Source organism: Diadema antillarum, unplaced genomic scaffold, assembly GCF_040938485.1.
Source record: "Diadema antillarum isolate AM-2024a unplaced genomic scaffold, OU_Dant_1.0 seq00001232_RagTag, whole genome shotgun sequence".
Taxonomy (NCBI): Eukaryota; Metazoa; Echinodermata; class Echinoidea; order Diadematoida; family Diadematidae; genus Diadema; species Diadema antillarum.
In genome coordinates, this window is record NW_027272020.1 from 327,092 (window position 1) to 333,091 (window position 6,000).

A 6,000-nucleotide genomic window follows, 5' to 3' on the forward strand; every position below is an offset into this window, starting at 1 on the left:
AATAAAACTGCTTGAAAGGTATGAAATAGATATCATGCTATAGGTTCTATGGGATAACATTACCGAACATTTAGTCTACTTCGAAGCAGACCGGTTTATTTGCCCCCGACCCCTCTCACCTGATATTCCCATAGGCTTTATACAGGAAAATGACGACTTGTAACTTTGGTATTGAAATTGGGATTACTGGGGGCCTGAAACAACTTTAATTTTAATGAAACTGGTTGAAAGGTATAAAATAGACATCACACTACAAGGTCTGTGAGTAAACAGTATCAAACCTTTAGTCTACTTCGAAGCAGACCAGTTTATTTGCCCCCGACCCCTCTCACCTGATAACCCCTTAGGCTTTATACTGGAAAATGACGACTTGTAACTTTGGTATTGAAATTGTGATTACTGGGGGCCTGAAAATACTTTGATATAAATTAAACTGCTTGAAAGTTATGAAATACATATCAGGCTATAAGTTCTATGGGTTAACATTATCAAACATTTAATTTCCTTCGAAGCACACCGGTTTATTTGCCCCCGACCCCTCTCACCTGATATTCCCTTAGGCCTTATACAGGAAAATGGCGACTTGTAACTTTGGTATTGAAATTGTGATTACTGGGGGCCTGAAACAACTTTGATTTAAATAAAACTGCTTGAAAGGTATGAAATAGATATCATGCTATAGGTTCTATGGGATAACATTACCGAACATTTAGTCTACTTCGAAGCAGACCGGTTTATTTGCCCCCGACCCCTCTCACCTGATATTCCCATAGGCTTTATACAGGAAAATGACGACTTGTAACTTTGGTATTGAAATTGGGATTACTGGGGGCCTGAAACAACTTTAATTTTAATGAAACTGGTTGAAAGGTATAAAATAGACATCACACTACAAGGTCTGTGAGTAAACAGTATCAAACCTTTAGTCTACTTCGAAGCAGACCAGTTTATTTGCCCCCGACCCCTCTCACCTGATAACCCCTTAGGCTTTATACTGGAAAATGACGACTTGTAACTTTGGTATTGAAATTGTGATTACTGGGGGCCTGAAAATACTTTGATATAAATTAAACTGCTTGAAAGTTATGAAATACATATCAGGCTATAAGTTCTATGGGTTAACATTATCAAACATTTAATTTCCTTCGAAGCACACCGGTTTATTTGCCCCCGACCCCTCTCACCTGATATTCCCTTAGGCCTTATACAGGAAAATGGCGACTTGTAACTTTGGTATTGAAATTGTGATTACTGGGGGCCTGAAACAACTTTGATTTAAATAAAACTGCTTGAAAGGTATGAAATAGATATCATGCTATAGGTTCTATGGGATAACATTACCGAACATTTAGTCTACTTCGAAGCAGACCGGTTTATTTGCCCCCGACCCCTCTCACCTGATATTCCCATAGGCTTTATACAGGAAAATGACGACTTGTAACTTTGGTATTGAAATTGGGATTACTGGGGGCCTGAAACAACTTTAATTTTAATGAAACTGGTTGAAAGGTATAAAATAGACATCACACTACAAGGTCTGTGAGTAAACAGTATCAAACCTTTAGTCTACTTCGAAGCAGACCAGTTTATTTGCCCCCGACCCCTCTCACCTGATAACCCCATAGGCTTTATACAGGAAAATGGCGACTTGTAACTTTGGTATTGAAATTGGGATAAGTGGGGGCCTGAAACAATTTTCATTTTAATGAAACTGGTTGAAAGGTATGAAAAAGACATCACACTACAAGTTCTGTGAGTAAACAGTATCAAACCTTTAGTCTACTTCGAAGCAGGCCGGTTTATTTGCCCCCGACCCCTCTCACCTGATAACCCCATAGGCTTTATACAGGAAAATGGCGACTTCTAACTTTGGTATTGAAATTGTGATTCCTGGGGGCCTGAAACAACTTTGATTTAAATGAAACTGCTTGAAAGTTATGAAATAGATATCAGGCTATATGTTCTATGGGTTGAAATTATTGAACATTTAGTCTACTTCAAAGCAGAACGCATTATTTTCCCCCTACCCCCTCAGCATCTTATAACCCCCTAGGCTTTATACGGGAAAATAGCGACTTGTGACTTTGGTATTGAAATTATGAGGACTGGAGGCGTGAAACAACTTTCATTTTAATGAAACTGGTTAAAAGGTATGAAATAGATATCAGACTATAAGTTCTATGGGTAAACATTATTGAACATTTAGTCTACTTCAAAGCGGACCGCTTAATTTGCCCCCTATATACCCCTCTCAGCATCCTATAACCCCCTAATTATTATACGGGAAAATGGCGACTTGTGACTTTGGTATTGAAATTGTGATTACTGGGAGCCAAAAAACTTTGATTTAAATGAAACTGCTTGAAAGTTATGAAATAGATATCAGGCTATAAGTTCTTTGGGTTAACATTACCGAACATTTAGTCTACTTCGAAGCAGACAAGTTTATTTGCCTCCAACTCCTCTCACCTGATAACCCCTAGGCTTTATACAGGGAAATGGCAACTTGTGACTTTGGTATTGAAATTATGATTACTGCGAGCCTGAAACAACTTTCATTTTAACTAAACTCGTTGAATGGCATATAATACATATCACACTACAAGTTATATGGGTAAACATTATCAAACAATTACTCTAATTGGATGCGGACCGATTTATTTGCCCCCGACCCCTCACACCTGATAACCCCATAGGCTTTATGGAGGAAAATGGCGACTTGTGACTTTGGTATTGAAATTATGAATACTGGGGGCCTGAAAATAGTTTTATTTAACTGAAACTGTTTGAAAGTTATGAAATTGATATCAGGCTACAAATTCTATGGGTTAACATTATCGAACATTTAGTCTACTTCGAAGGAGACCGATTTATTTGCCCCCGACCCCTCTCACCTGATAATTCCATAGGCTTTATACACAAAAATGGCAACTTGTGACTTTGGTAATGAAATTATAATTACTGCGTTCCTCAAACAACTTTCATTTTAATGAAACTTGTTGAATGGCATATGATACATATGACACAACAAGTTATATGAGTAATCACACAATTATTTTACTTCGACGCGCACCGATTTATTTGCCCCCGACCCCTCTCACCTGATAACCTCACAGGTTTTATACAGGAAAATGGCGACCTGTGACTTTGGTATTGAAATTATGATTACCGTTGGCTGAAACAACTTTCATTGTAATGAAACTAGTCGAAAGGTATGAAGTAGATATCAGACTACTAGTTCTATGGGTAAACATAATCGAACATTTCGTCTACTTTGAAGCAGACGGCTTTATTTGCCCTCTACCCCTCCCTCCTTGTAACTCAATAGACTTTATACACGTAAATGACGAGTTGTGACTGTGCTATTGAAATTATGATTTTTGATAACCTGAAACAACTTTCATTGTAATGAAACTGACTGAAAGTTATGAAGTAGATATTAGTCTACAAGTTCTATAGGTAAACCTTGGCGAACATGTAGTCTACTTCAAGGCGGACCGCTTTATTTGCCTCCGACCCCCTCACCTGATAACCCCTTAGGCTTTACACAGGAAAATTGCGACTTGTGACTTTGGTATTGAAATTATGATTACTGGGGGCCTGAAACAACTTTCACTTTAATTAAAGTGGTTGAAAGGTATGAAATAGACATCACGCTACAAGTTCTATGGGTAAACATTATCAAACATTTTGTCTACTTTGAAGCAGATGGCTTAATTTGCCCTCGACCCCTTCCTCCTTCTAACCAAATAGACTTTATACACGAAAATGACGACTTGTGACTTTGCTATTGAAATTATGGTTTTTGATAGGCACCCTGAAACAACTTTCATTGTAATGAAACTGACTGAAAGTTATGAACTAGATATCAGTCTACAACTTCAAGGCGGACCGCTTTATTTGCCTCCGACCCCCTCACCTGATAACCCCTTAGGCTCTACACAGGAAAATTGCGACTTGTGACTTTGGTATTGAAATTATGATTACTGGGGGCCTGAAACAACTTTCACTTTAATTAAAGTGGTTGAAAGGTATGAAATAGACATCACGCTACAAGTTCTATGGGTAAACATTATCAAACATTTCGTCTACTTTGAAGCAGACCTCTTTATTTGCCTCCTCCCCTCCCACATTATAACCCCATTATAGGCTTTATACAGGAAAATGGTAACTTATGACTTTGATATTGAAATTGTGGTTACTCGGGCCTTAAAAAACTTTTATTTTAATGGAAATGGTTGAATTTATGAAATTAATTTCACACTAAAAGTTCTATAAGTGAACATTATAGAACATTTAGTCTACTTCGAAGCGGACCGCTTCTGACTCCTCCCTCCTTATAACCCTTTAGACTTTATAATACGAAAATGACGACTTGTGACTAAGTAACATTGTTCTTAAAGTGTTTTGATATATGAAATCAAATTTTTCTTATAACGAAAATGATTCAGACGTGTTGATGTGATGAAAGATTTTTTTCCTACTGTTTTAGTGCTTCAAAACCGACGGCTGTCCTTTCATCCCCCACCCACCACTGTCTTACCAATACCATGTTTAACCTGTACACCAAAACCAACAAAATACAGAAACAAAGTACTAAAATATCCGTCAATATGGAATTGATTCAACCTTGAATGAATGATGTACCACATTAACAAAAAATATAGTTGTTATTCAAGAGGCCCCTTCAAATGCTAATACTATCGTTCTTATTTTCTTTGTTTTGTTTTTTCTCTCAGAATGGCGGGCCGACCTGAAGCCCCCACCCACATCGTGCCAGCAGAAGAAATAATGGCACGAGATGAGGTATTGGCCGATATCCTCAATATACCAGCGATACAAGCAAGACTCCAAGACAAGAGGGCAACCCTCAGCTATCTTGCGAGAACAGGCCTTATCTCCAACCAAATGACGTGTGAGCGGTTTGACAGGGAGTGTCGACTGAATGCGTGTAACGACAGAAGCGATGGATACGTATGGAGATGCGTCCAGTGCAGGAACAGGATTTCCGTCCGACGGGACAGTTTCTTTTCTAAAAGTCACGTCCCACTCGAGGACTTAGTATTTCTAGTATACCTGTGGTGCGAGGATGTTTCACTAGAATTCATTCAGAAACACACCAACGTCAGTCGCCACACCGCGTGTGCATGGACTAACTTTCTTAGGGAGGTGTGCAGTCAGTACGAAATTGATCACTTTGAACAGCTTGGGGGTTTGACGAGGGGGGGAATCCCATCATAGTAGAGGTGGATGAATCTAAGTATTCTCATAGGAAATATCACCGGGGCCAGTGGAGGGAGGGGCACTGGGTTCTAGGAGCAATAGAAAGGAGATCCAACAGATGCGTACTAAGAGAAGTTGAGAGCAGGGATAGGGAAACCCTAGAACCCATAATTCAGGAGTGGTGCCTGCCAGGCACGCACATAATGACAGATGGATGGGCTACATACAACCAGCTCCATACGGTGGGTGACGGCGTTTATCTTCACGACATCGTCATCCACGAACGTCGGTTTGTAGACCCCGTGCATCGGGATGTCCATACTAATGGAATAGAGGGGCTGTGGATGCACGCAAAACGAAAGCTTCGAAGACAGTTTGGAACATACAGGGAGCTGTTCCCCGGCTACCTCGACGAATTTATGTTCCGATGGAATAGCAATGCCGACATGTTCGCGCATCTCCTGATTGCTATCAGGGAGCAGTACCCAGTCTAAATTCCGCTCTCCCTCTTTCTCCCTCTTCCCCTCTTCCCTTCATCTCCCCCTCCTAATACCCCCCTCTCTCTGTCACTCTCTCCATCTCTCCCTCTCTCTCTCTCTCTCTCTCTCTCTCTCTCTTTCTCCCTGTATGCAGGCCATCCATCTGTCATTTTGCATAGTAGTCCACGATTAGAGTTTACGACACATTTCCCGAAATAGATATTAGGGAACCCGGGGCAAAGTGCACCATTTTTTTTTTGTCTCTCCAAAGTGGGAATCCACAGCAGAGTAAATCAAG

At 40.0% G+C, this 6,000-nt stretch overlaps 1 pseudogene; it reads left to right on the plus strand.

Moving 5' to 3' along the window:
• Positions 1–4,740: 4,740 nt before the first annotated feature.
• LOC139745052 (uncharacterized) lies at positions 4,741–5,759 on the plus strand (annotated as a pseudogene).
• Positions 5,760–6,000: the final 241 nt, after the last annotated feature.